Raw genomic sequence first — 12,672 nt, forward strand, 5'->3', positions numbered from 1 at the left:
ATAGCATGGAATTGGCATCAGGATGGCTAAAGCTAGGAACAAACTGAAGCTGGCAAAGGATGCTAAAAGCAACAAAAATGCTTTCAGAGTGAAGGCCAAAGTGAAAGACAGAGGAATGAAATGGGGGTCCAGCTATGCACAGTGGGTGGCAAAATGATAACAGATGACAAAGAAAAGGCAGAAGTGCTCAATTTCTACTTCTCCCAGAAGAAGATCTATGGCGTTCCTGACAAAGGGGAATTACAAGGTGAAGGAGCAGGATGGCAGCTTAAGATTTAGAGGCAAATGGTCAATCATCTAATTTGACTGAATGAATTCAAATCTCCAAACTCCAATGAACTCCATTCTAGAGTCATAAAGGAACTGGCAGAAGAACTCTGAGAACCACTGTCTGTAATATTTGAGAAATTATGGAAGACCAGGAAAGTGCCAGATGAGTGGAGAAGAGAGAATGTTATCCCTGTATTCAATAAAGGAAAAAAGAAGAATCTGGGAATTACAGACCAGTCAATCTGGCATCAATCCCTGGGAAAATTCTGGAGCAGATTATAAAGCAGTCAGTCTGCAATCACTTTGGAAGCAATGCAGTGATTACTAGAAGCCAACATGGATTCCTCAAGAACAAATCCTGCCAGAATAATCTGATTTCATTTTTTGATTGCAGGAATACTGTGGACATAATGTATCTTGACTTCAGCAAAACTTTTGCCAAAGTGCCCCATGAAATCTTGATTAGCAAGCTAGCTAAAAATGGGCTAGATAGAAGAACTCTCAAAGTGGATTCAGAGTTGGCTACAGAACTGGACTCAAAGAGGGCTCATCAATAGTGCCTTCCCAAACTGGGGAGAGGTCACAAGTGGGGTAGCTCAGGGTTCAACCTTGGGCCCAGTGCTCGTCAATATTTTCAATTAATGACTTGGATGACGAAGCTGGGTAGAATAACAAATGCCCTAGAAGACAGAGATAAGACACAGGGTGATCTTGATAGGTTAGAACACCAGGCAGAGAAGCACAAAATGAAATTAATTAGGGACAAATGCCAAGTCTTCCACTTAGGAACAAGAAACAAATGCATCATTACGAGTTGGGGAACACTTGGCTCAGGAATACCACATGTGAGAAGGATCTTGAAATTGTTGTAGATCACAAGCTGAATACAAGTCAACAGTGCGATGTGGCTGCAAAAAGCACAGACGCTGCATTAATAGACGTAGCACTTCCAAATCCCATACTCAGCCTTGGTTAGGCCTCATCCGGAGTGCTGTGTCCAGTTTTAAGCACCACATTTTAAGAAAAATGTGAATAAGCTGGAAAAGGATCAGAAGAGGGCAACAAGGATGATCCAGGAACTAGAAACAAAGCCCTATAAGGAGAGATGAAAAGAACTGGAAGAGTTCTTGAGAAAAGAAGATTAAAGACATATATGATAACACTCTACAAGTATTTGAAAGGCTGTCGCAAAAAAGGACAGGATCTCTTCTCAGTCATCCCGGAGTGAATGTACCAGATTAAGGGGCTCAAGTGACAGGAACCCAAGTTCTGGCTGACCTTCAGGAAGAACTTCCTGACTGTTAGAGCAGTATGACAATGACCTAGGGAGGTTGTGGGCTCTCCCACACTAGACAACCATCTGAGAGGGATGGTGTAACTTGGAGCAGGGGGATGGATCCTACATTCTCCTATAAAATAGTCCACAGAATACCCTGGTACTGCTGGCAGAGTATTGCTGCTTTTATGCAGCTCAAACTGGTAGTCGTCAACACCCTTTTCCTCTCTCAGTAAAAGTGTAGCAAAGGATTTCCTTTCTTCCTCACAGATGGAGGATTGAGCGCTATTTTATCTTGATCCTTCTCTTGCAGGAAGTGAGCGCAAACTTTTGGGGATTATATTTTAGCTTTCATATGCAGCTGTTCTTTGTAAGACTGAAGGCTCCAAGGCAATGGAGTAACCTAGGAGTGGTCTGACACAACCGCTCCCCCGCTCCTTTGCTGTGATCTTACACACGCAATCACAAAACCCAATCATTTTCTAGTCTCTAAATGATGTGTACATGTGTGTGAAAGGCAAAGCAAAATGCTTGCGACTTTCCTGGGTGCCTCAATTGAAGTGTGCAGGCTTAAAAACAAGAATTGGGTCACATCTGACTGCTACCATCTGGCCTACTTCTCTCAAAGATTACCCTGGAATGCATTTCACATGTGCTTATGGAGAAAGATTGCATGCTGCCAAAAGGAAAATACTTTACAGCTGAGCATTGCCTGAAAATCTAAATATTTCAAATGCAGAAACCAAAAAAAGACTTTTATGAAAGCGCACATAGCAGTCTAGATTAACCTCACTGTTGGGCCAAGCAACTTCACGCTAATTCCTCGCCTCCACCCCAGGCCTGTGACAAACAAAACAATGAGATATTTCCATCTGCCCTCCCACGCTCTGATCCCAGGAAGAGAAGACATCCCTTGGCATAGAACAATACTCAGCGCACACATTCCCAATAAGTTTCTGGTATCGAAATGAACAGTCCGTTGTGGAACTGTTTCAGACTGGCTGCCTGACATGCGTAATGTAGGCTATGGATTAAATCAGTGTCATGGTTCACAAGGCTGCATTTTGTTTCTGAAATGTACCTGCCCCAAAGCTGCCAGCCACGCACTCATGTCCCTGGACTCTCAGAGAGTAGAGAAGTCACCCAGAGCTCCATGATGGAGGTCTTTATTCCCTCACAGTCAGCAGTCCTTGTACAGCTATTCTTCACCCTTTTCAAATATAGCGATATAATTTTATTTACAGTAAATTCTTTTGTGAACCATCCTGGTTATTTTAGAGATGTTATACGCATGCCTCAAGATTATTGCTATCTGATCACATTACCCAGTCTTTCTTCTTCCAGCAAGGCAGCTTATAAGGTTCTCCTCCTTTTTGTTATCTTCAAAATAACAACCTTGTAAAGTAGGTCAGGCTGAAAATCAGTGACTGGTCCAAAGTCACCTAGTATGTTTCATGGAAGCGGAAGAGCAGAACCCAGCATGGTGTGGTGGCTAAGAGTGTAGGACTGGGGCTCAGGAGAGCTGGGTTCTAGTCCCCGCTCAGCCTTGCAGCCAACTGGGTGACTTTGGGGCAGTCACAGACTCTCAGCCCAGCCTACCTCACAGGGCTGTTGCTGTGAGGGTAAGATCGGGCGCAGCAGGAGGAGAATGATGTAAGCCACGCTGAGTTCATTATAGGGGGAAAAAAAGCAGGAGATAAATAAGCAAACCCAGATCGCCCAAGTCCTGGCCCACCACTCTAACCACTAGGCCATACTTATACAAGGCATCACTATGCCATACTGATGCAACTTCATAAATCATAGGGTTGTATATTAGTAGTGTATGTAGGGGGATGAAACATTTCTTTCTGATGAAAAATGCCCGTGTATGCACCCATGGGAACAGCTGTTATTGTTGACCTAGTTGTTGGGTCTGTAGTCTTGAGATTGCCTTGAATGACCAGCGATGGAGCAGGAACCAAGACCTCCTTTTGCTTCCATCGCCAGCTGTTCTCATGGTTCTTTCCTTCACTGACTCCCACTTCTATTTGCTGCCCTGCTGCAGAGAAACTTTGTCTGTACCACTTAGAAGTAGGTGAATGAGAAGGATTTGGAGAACAAAGCGGGACCAAAGAAGTCCCCACAGTTGCTTTTTCTCTCACATCATTGCTAGACCTGCCGATAAAAGTGGCAATGCCTGAACTGCGAACCAGCAACCCAATTCCATGAGTTTAAAACCATATTGAGGGTGTGGAAGCATCCACCACCTTGTCCAAGCAGCCACTGGACCTCTGATGATGGCAAAAAGGGCATTTTGGGTGGTAGATTGGAAGAGGCTTTGGAATCGCTGCAACGGGGGACTGTGGAAGCTACCACGTGCCCCCACAATTGCGGGGGGGGGGGGCGTAAGTATGCCAGCCCTACAGTGGTGGACTTACTTTCCCCTTAGCCATCTACTCTCATCCACGCTCCTACCCTGGATCTGGTGGTTCTTCTGCGATGGTTTCTCCCTCCCAACTCTTCTGGGGTTGCTCTGCCCAGCTGCCATCCTGCGCACACCTTGAAACGCAAGAGGACTTACTCTGGAATGGGACGTTATTGTAAATCGAGCAACATTACATTGATATCTATCATAAAATACCTCCATCTATGTTTATCAAGTTGAGTTTGAAAAGTTACAAGGTTGGGTGGTAGTTTTGGTTTCCAGATGGCACCCCCCCACACACACCCCAGACTTCTAGGTTAAGCTTAAATACAAAGCAGCCTATGAGTGCGGTGTAGTGGTTACAGGGGCAGTTCAGGGCCATTCAGCTCAACTTACTTCATACGCCTGTTTTGGGGAAGCAAGAAAGAGTCATATAGTCTTACTCAAATATGTCTGCATTCTCAGCGTTTTTTGAAAAAACGCAATCACTGTGCCAAAGCTTAAAGGCCATTGTTATACTTGAATGATGCAAGCCTGTGCACGAATATTCAGAAATAAGTCCCATGGATTAATAGGATTTCTTTGCAGGTGCAGAATTTATTTATTTAGGGGACTTTAGAATTGCACCTCAAGGAGGTTGCTTGGTGTGACATGGATAAGAAGAATAGTTTGTTTATTTTCTTATGATCCACAACAGCATGCTAAACTTTAAACAAACTTCCCACGGTGACTCAGCACTAGATGGAGCTCTGCTATAATCTAAGGGTGTATAATCCTTTCCTCACTCAACAAGGCTGGGTTGCAAAAGAGCTCAGAAGGCGCCTTCAGTTAGCTCTTGCTTGAGCTAGAAGCTCTCTTTGCCATCACAACCATCTTGCTAAGTCATAATCACAATCAATCACAGCCACAACTGTTTCCGAAATGCTTTGCCATTTTTATTTTATTTCATATTTCAGTTCACCAGCCTGCAAAAAGTCCTGTTGTATTTTTAGAAGAAACAACTTTCTTTGTGATATAAGATTTTCTAGAATGGAGATGGATACAGTGTTCATTTCATTTGTGCATGGTAGAAAGAAATGCATCCGAGTTGGCTCCTGCTTTCCAAAGAGCCTTTGGAATCAATGGTTCTTCTCTAAGTATGGCTATAACTGACTCTAACCGTATGAGTGCTATCCAGTGTTAATCCTTGTAGAGTAAACCTATCAAAATGAATGAGACTTAAGTTAGGTACAACTTGTTATTCTTAGAATATTTCTAGGTTACCCTTCAGGGCAGGGACTCCTCCAAAAGTAAATCAGACCAGTACATTTTATGAAAAACAACAGTCTGAGAAGCAACAGAAACATAAGCAATGAACAGCTAACATAAAAAGAGAGTTTTCAGGGCCTTACAAAGTCTGCAGTGGTGGAGCCTGGTGGAGTCCCCACAGCAGTGCATTTGCCAGGAGGGGGAAACCCTGTGACTGGTCTCTCAGGAGCTTGTCCTGCTAACTGTTCTCAGAATGAGAAAGCAAGTGAGGAAGGCCTCTGCTGCTGCTTTTTTAAAGGCGAGGGTAAACTCATATGGCTGAAGGTGGTCCTTTAAGCACTTTGGCCCCGAACAGTTGAAGGCTTAAGCCCCATTCATTACTCTGGGTCCATTCAGTGTACAAATAACAAGCGATACTCTCTTTGAAGTCGTAGATCTGTGACATAGAAACTGAGTGAGTCAGAAGGGACCTCCCAGGCCATCTAGTCTGAGCCCCAGCTCCAGCCAGCTCTGCTCATGACATGCCTACCATGTGCATGTCTAGCCTATCCCTCACTGATGGGGCCTCAACCACTTCCTGTGGAAGCCCATTCCTTCCCCTCAGGGTCCTAACTGTCAGGAAGGACTTCCTGGCATCCAAATTGAACCTTGATTCCCCAGACTTTGCTCCATTGGAACATGTTCTGCCCTCCTCCGCAGGGAAAACCAGGCCTCTACCCACCTCCATCTGACATCTCCTCATGTACCTGTATGTCGCCAACAGAGCCCCTCGGAGTCTCCTCTTCTCCAGGCTGAAGAGACCCAGCTCCCTCAGTCTCGCCTCATATGGCTTTCCCTGCAACCCAGCCACCGTCCTTGTGGCCCTGCGCTGCACTGACTCCCACCTGGCCATTTCACTGGCATTTCACTGCAAGAGAGGTCGCCCTTTTCATGCATGTGCTCAGCAGAGGGCACTCTCACACAGAAAGGCCTCACTGCCTCCATCAACTCTGATGTAAGATGGCTGCTTAGCTTCACTGGCTATATCTGGTGAGGTCGGGGAAACAGGATTTCCTAAGCACGCATCAGCCGGTACCCCATGCGGAGTGGTCCGCAGATCAGCCGGGTGTCCCACCTGGGCCTTCACATGAGGTACAGCTCACATGTCACGCCTCCTCAGCAGATGTCCTCATTCAACTCATGAAGTGTCCCAAATGGTTATGCTGCCATTCGTGTAGGCCACGTGGAGCTCGGCATACCTAATTTTTATGGTTTGCAGGTCATTTTATTGCACTGCCAGTATGAACGAATATTTCATCACTGCAATTCAAAGCAGCCTATCATTTTGGTAATTCTGCAGCCCCGTCATTTATTCATGCTGCTATCAAAGTTGTGCAACAATAATTTGTTGCAATGGGGAAGGTTACAGCTAGGGAACTGGAATTAGAAATTCAGGTGGAGAGGAAGGAAACCATGTCAGATGGAAATATTTTTGTTTGGCCAGTAGCTCCTGACCACTTTCCAGAAAGAGTTTCTCATTTTAACAATACTATGTTTCACAGAAAGTACTGAACAGCCCTGTAGATCATTCATATTGACGATGTATGAGACAACTGGTAGCTTTAAAAGCAGTAACTAGGCATTGTTCATCTGCAAAACCTCACTGGCAAATGCAGATCATCATTGGATTAAAAGAATTGGAGTTCCAATTTACCAACAGGGAGAAATAAATCATTCATTGAAAAGAAGAGAATGTGCCAAATGACAGTGACTCGTTTCATATAATCACCAAAGTCCGCCATGGATTATGGAGCATGCCAGCTGCCATCTTCAAAATTCAGCTCCCAGAAGAGGATTGGCACGATTTGGCATGTTGTCTGAAGCCAGGTGGCAGGAATTGTTGGAGGAAGAAACAACCCTCAATGATCCTACAACAGACCATGGGTAATCCGAGAGTGGTGTCGCTTTCTAACAACTCCAGCAGGCCAGGTTTCAAGTGCAGCTTTTGGAAACTAGTCCGCTATGTTAGATCCAGATTTAGGAACAGGAAATTGAAATGGTGACTATAGATCCACTCTGTCCTTTTCTTCTCCCAACAGCTTTTCCAGGCCCTGCATGCCTCACAGGGGTACCCAAAGGAGAACAGCTATCCCATTTAGGTGACCTGGGGAAGATGGTGGTCCAAGGATGACATGATGGCAGGGTGAAGCCAGGAGACACGTTCCTGCTCCATCCTGTCTGCCAGCCTCCCCCAACCCAAGACCCTTCTTATGCACTGGACTTGAGCTAAAAGGTCCTTTTTGAGGGAGAGCAAGCGAACAAGAGCAGATTATACTAGTTGTTTTCTAGCTCATGAGACAGAAAAAGCTGAGGATGAAACAGAAAAAAGTGTGAGAACAATGATTTCCAGATTGATTCCAAACACTGGCAGGCATAAAGCACACAGAGCCTGTTTTTAATAGGTTCATGCACCTGAACCAGGCTCCATAAATTTTATTTTATTTTTAAGAAATAAAGGATCAAGACCAAAGACTGGATTCTGATTTCCCAACGAGTCACACAGCTGTTCTGCTGTTTGTTCTTGGTCTGAGCCAATAGACATTTCTGGAACCTGTGTGCTTCCATCTTTATCAATTTCAAATAGTAAAACCAGCTTTCAGTAGGCTTGCATCCCACTTCTGCTGTTTTATTTGGGGTGGGGAAGTTTCCAGAAAGAAGATCGAGAAGAATTCTTGAAAGATATTTTCTAATTATTTCAAATTCCTCTGACTCAGGAAGCTTCCCAATGTTGGCTCCATAAATTAGTTGGGGAAAGATTTTCAGTACATACCTTTAAACCTGGAAAGACTGAGTTAGCCAGAAGTTCCAGCCACTTCCCTAAAAATCCATCTTCACCTCCAAGCCTTCAAGAGTCCACTTGTGTTGAGCTCTAAAGATACTGTGACTTGGGATAAATATAATTTCTGTCTAGCTGTTCCATAGACTCTGAACAGTCAGCCCTGCCTGGAAATGAGAGAAGCCTGACAGGGAACACTTTTGGTCTGGGGGAGCCTTTTTGATTTCAGAGAAGATCTAGGAGATTATATTCCAGTAGTTGGTGGGGATCAAACACAACGGGTGTCGGGAGCTGAAGTTCCTCCTTCATGCATGCAAAGCTGCAGTCCTTGTCTTGGAAAGTGTCCTTTATTGAGCAAAGCACAGATACCCAGAAAGAATCTCTGAGCATGCACAGAGCAATTTGCTGAACCCAACCTAGTATCCACCTCCAGAAACACTCCTTGGGAGTAGACTTGACCCCATCCTTTTGGGAGGAGCCTCCTGAGAATGAGCACACCTCCTCCCTGCATGACAATCCTCAAATGTGGCTGCCCTCCTCTGCTGACATCACATCATGGGCTGCCTCGTCTGTGTCTGAGAAACTCCTGCTCCGAGTCCCTTCATACCAACTGCACACCTGGGTTATGCCCAGAGACTGCCTGCCCACCTGGGGAGTCTGGCCTTGAGGTAAGCACTCTGTTTCTCTCATCTCAGAGTCTTGGGATAGCCCACTTTCCAGGCACCCCTCCTGAACCTCTCCTCCTCCTCCTCCTCCTCTTTCTTCTTCTTCTGATTCTTCTCCTGGAGACCAGCCAGGAGTGCCCCCAAAGTAGCCATCTTTCTCATCCCCCGCCAAGGGGGCTGTGCCAAAACCAGAAGAGATGCTGTTCCCACCCCCACAGCTTACTGCCACCTAAAGTGCTGAGCGCCTTTGTGGATCCCATCTTCCTTCTAGCCCTGGAAGCCACAGGGCAGGGCAGGTGGGCCCTCCTGCGGACCCAAGCCCTACTTCTGGTCCTGCCCCCAGTTTGTGTCAGGTACCCAAGAGGATTCCCCTCTTGGCTGAGCTGCAGAGAAAAAGAGGAGCCAGTATCAAGTTGATTGGACTTCACGGTTCCTCCATTGTGAGTGTGACTGGGTGGGTGGGTGGGTGCTCCTCTTCGAATCTGGTTAGGTGGCTGGAAGGAAGGATTTTGGGCCAAGTGGGGAGGCCGCTGGTCGCAAGTGTCCCTGATGCCCAGCCTCACAGATTCTCCACACGGGGCTGATTTTGTCCCTGTGCTGTTTAACAGCTATGTGAAGCGGTTGAGCAGGGCCATCCAGAGTTCCAGAGGGTTCTGCCATCATCTCTTCCTTTCCTTTTCATCTCCAGCAATGAATGGGCTAAATCGGTGCCCAGCTGTGAGAATGGAATGCTTTAAAGCTGATTTGGATATACGCGTTTCTTTCTGGGCTGTAGGGTGAGATGCTTGTGTGTACAGCACATGGTTTCTATCATGTATCGAATCTACCCAGAGTGCTTGTGCTGTTGGGCAAGATAGAAATGCGACAAATGAAAAATCAACCTTTTATCCTGGACTAAAGTCAGGACACCACCAAACCATCTGCCACTGGGGGAAACGTGTTGGTGCCCAGGCACAGGGTGGCCCTCTGGGGAAACCCAGAGGGTTGGTTTGAAGGGCAGGATTCAGCTCAAGGCCCCAAGGTTCTCCACTCTCCTTAAACAGCTGAAATGACATAACTGAGACTGGAGATTGTGGGACTGTCATTGTCATACGGATTAAATAAAGAGGAAATAGGAAGGCATCCTTGTCTTACACTACCTATAGTTTGGATTGGCCCAAAAGGAAGCTTTCAGACCCCTGTCAGATGATGATGATGATGATGATGTTTAGCATACATAACTTCAGCTACAATTTATTGCAACTGATTCTGTGAAAAGGTTGTTCTTCAGTTGTTCTTTGTGCAGATGACATGAAACTGGGTGGGAGAGCTAATACCCAGGAAGACAGAAAAAGATTCAAGGTGATAGATCAGAGCACTGGGCTGAAAACAACAGAATGACATTCAGTAGGGACAGAGGCCACGTTCTGCACCTGGGAAGAAGAAACCAAATTCATCATTACAAGTTGGGGAATGCGTGACTTGACAATACTGCAGGTGAAAAGGAATTTGGGATTGTTGTAGATCACAAGCTGAATGTGAGTCGACAATGTTATGTGGCTGCAAAAAGCACAAATGCTATTTTAGGCTGCATTAATAGAAGTATCACTTCCAAATCAAGTGAAGTACTAGTTTTCCTTTACTCAGCATTGGTTAGCCTCATCTGGAGTACTGTGCCCTGTTCTGGGCTCCACAATTGAAAATAGATGCAGACAAGCTGGAAAGGGTTCAGAGGATGACAACAAGGATAATCCAGGGACTGGAAACAAATCCTTATGAGTCAAGACAGAAGAACTGGAGGTGTTCAGCCTCAAGAAGAGAAGACTGAGAGAGGGAGATGATAGTACTCTACAAGTACTTGAAAGGTTGTCGCAAAGAGGAAGGCCAGGATCTCTTTTCAATCATTCCAGAGTTCAGGATGTGGAATAATGGGCTCAAGTAAAAGGAAGCCAGGTTCCAGCTGAACATCAGAAGAACTTTCTGACTGTTAGAGCAGTACAACAATGACCCAGGGAGGTTGTGGGCTCTGGAGGCACTGGAGGCATTCAAGGCACAACTGGACAGCCAGCTGAGAGAAACTTAGAAACTGAGCGAGTCAGAAGGGACCTCCCGGGCCATCTAGTCTGACCTCCAGCTCCAGCTGGCTTCGCTCATGACATGGGGAAGGATGGCTTAACTTGGAGTCCTGCAGTGAGTTGAACCTGATGGTCCTCTGGCCGCTTCCATCTCTTCTATTTTATGGTTCTAAAAACCAAAGAGTGCCTAAGAAAATCTCTTAGAAGTCTTGCCAAATTTAAGTATGAAATAACTAACAAACATTGAACCAGCAGGCTCATACCTCAACTGAAGCCAGCACGTTGGTCAGTATCATGGAAGTTTAGACCTGCCCACTTTTCCCTTCTACTCATAAATCACATATATTTGGTGATTATCTCTAGGTTATAGTTTGTTTCCTCTTTTGAATATTGAAGCTGGTAAGATAAGCATTCAACCTTAGCAAAGGTTGAATGTTAACAAACACTTCTGCAAACAGAAATCTCCCCATGTATACAGAAAAATATCAATATAATCCTATCTTAGTGTCCTTTCCATCACCACCACAGGCAAGCTGAAGCTGCAATTCTGCACTTAGTTTCTTGGGCATTAAGGCCCACTGAATTTAGTTGAGCTTACTTCTGGTTAGACACTTAGACCCTTTTAATTGCTATTTTTCTGCTGAAGGGGTTACTTCAGATGTTGTCTTCCAATTTGAAGATTACAATTTGAATGTGAAATTTCACCTTCCCCCTCATGGGTCTGACATTAGAAGCTTGATCAAAGCTTCCCATGTTTCAAACACTGTAAGAGCATCTGGTTCCTGACTCCTAGCTCAGCAGATCAGAGGAAGCTGCCACAGCTGGTCGAGGGATTCTGGGATACAAGCAGCCAAGCTCTCAGTGAATGAGCGGACAGGAAGAGTGAACAGGAGCTTGCCGGCGGAGTTCAGTGCAGGAGGTCAAGGTTAATTTTTTCTTTCTCTCCCACCACCCCTTTGATTTCTTCCTTGTAACACACTCCTATTTACTAGTAGGACTGTGTTGTTAACCTTTACTGAAGATGGAGAAGCACTGGTTCATATAACAGGCCCAGCAAGCTGGACTCAAAAAGGCAGCAGGAAGAATGGACTGAGAAGACTTCCCAGTGGTGTTGACCTGCAGCGCCTGTGCTATGTTTGTTTCCGTGCCTGAAGGCAGCATGACCTACCTGTGCTACAAGTATAAGCAAGCAGTGCCTTTGCAGAACAGGTGAGAGCACTGGAGCAGCGCGTGTCCATCCTCAAGGTAATAAAAGAAGGCACAGCATTCTTAGAGCAGTGGAACTGCAACAGCTAAGAGCAGTCAAGAAACCAGAAGTGCAACAGCAAGAGAGGCAGAAGAAGAGAATCCTGCGGGAAGGGAAAATGGGGAGGAAACTCCCTGGGAAAAGGTGGCAGTTAGGTGCAGAAGAACTAGAAGATGCTCTGCATTGGTGGAAGCAGTAGAACCCTTAACTGTTATTCAAGGATGAGACTGGAAGGCAGCCTGCCATAGAAGAAATGCAGATTCTTGCTAGGAATCAGGAAAAAAATCCTATTAGAGCAGTACGGCGATGGAGCCAATGACCTAGGGAGGTTGTGGGCTCTCCCACACTGGAGGCATTCAAGACACAACTGGGCAGCCACCTGAGAGGGATGGTTGAACTTGGAGTCCTGCACTGAGCTGGACCTGATGGCCCTCTGGCCCCTTCCAACTCTACTGTTCTGTGATCCTATGATCCCATAATGTACCCTTCTCAGCTAATTTGGCACTAGCTCCTTCTAGAGTGAGGACATAAAAAGTGTGGAGATTTCAATGGCAAAACACCAGGAGGGCATCCCAAGCCTATTAAATATATATCATTTTAATCATGTAAACATAGATGCATCTATTCAAATAATTATCATCATTGCTATCTGAACCCAGTATACCCACCTCCTCTGAGCTTGGGATCATTT

This window comes from Varanus komodoensis, unplaced genomic scaffold (genome assembly GCF_004798865.1).
Source record: "Varanus komodoensis strain SLA01 unplaced genomic scaffold, ASM479886v1 scaffold2, whole genome shotgun sequence".
In the NCBI taxonomy this organism is placed as follows: Eukaryota; Metazoa; Chordata; class Lepidosauria; order Squamata; family Varanidae; genus Varanus; species Varanus komodoensis.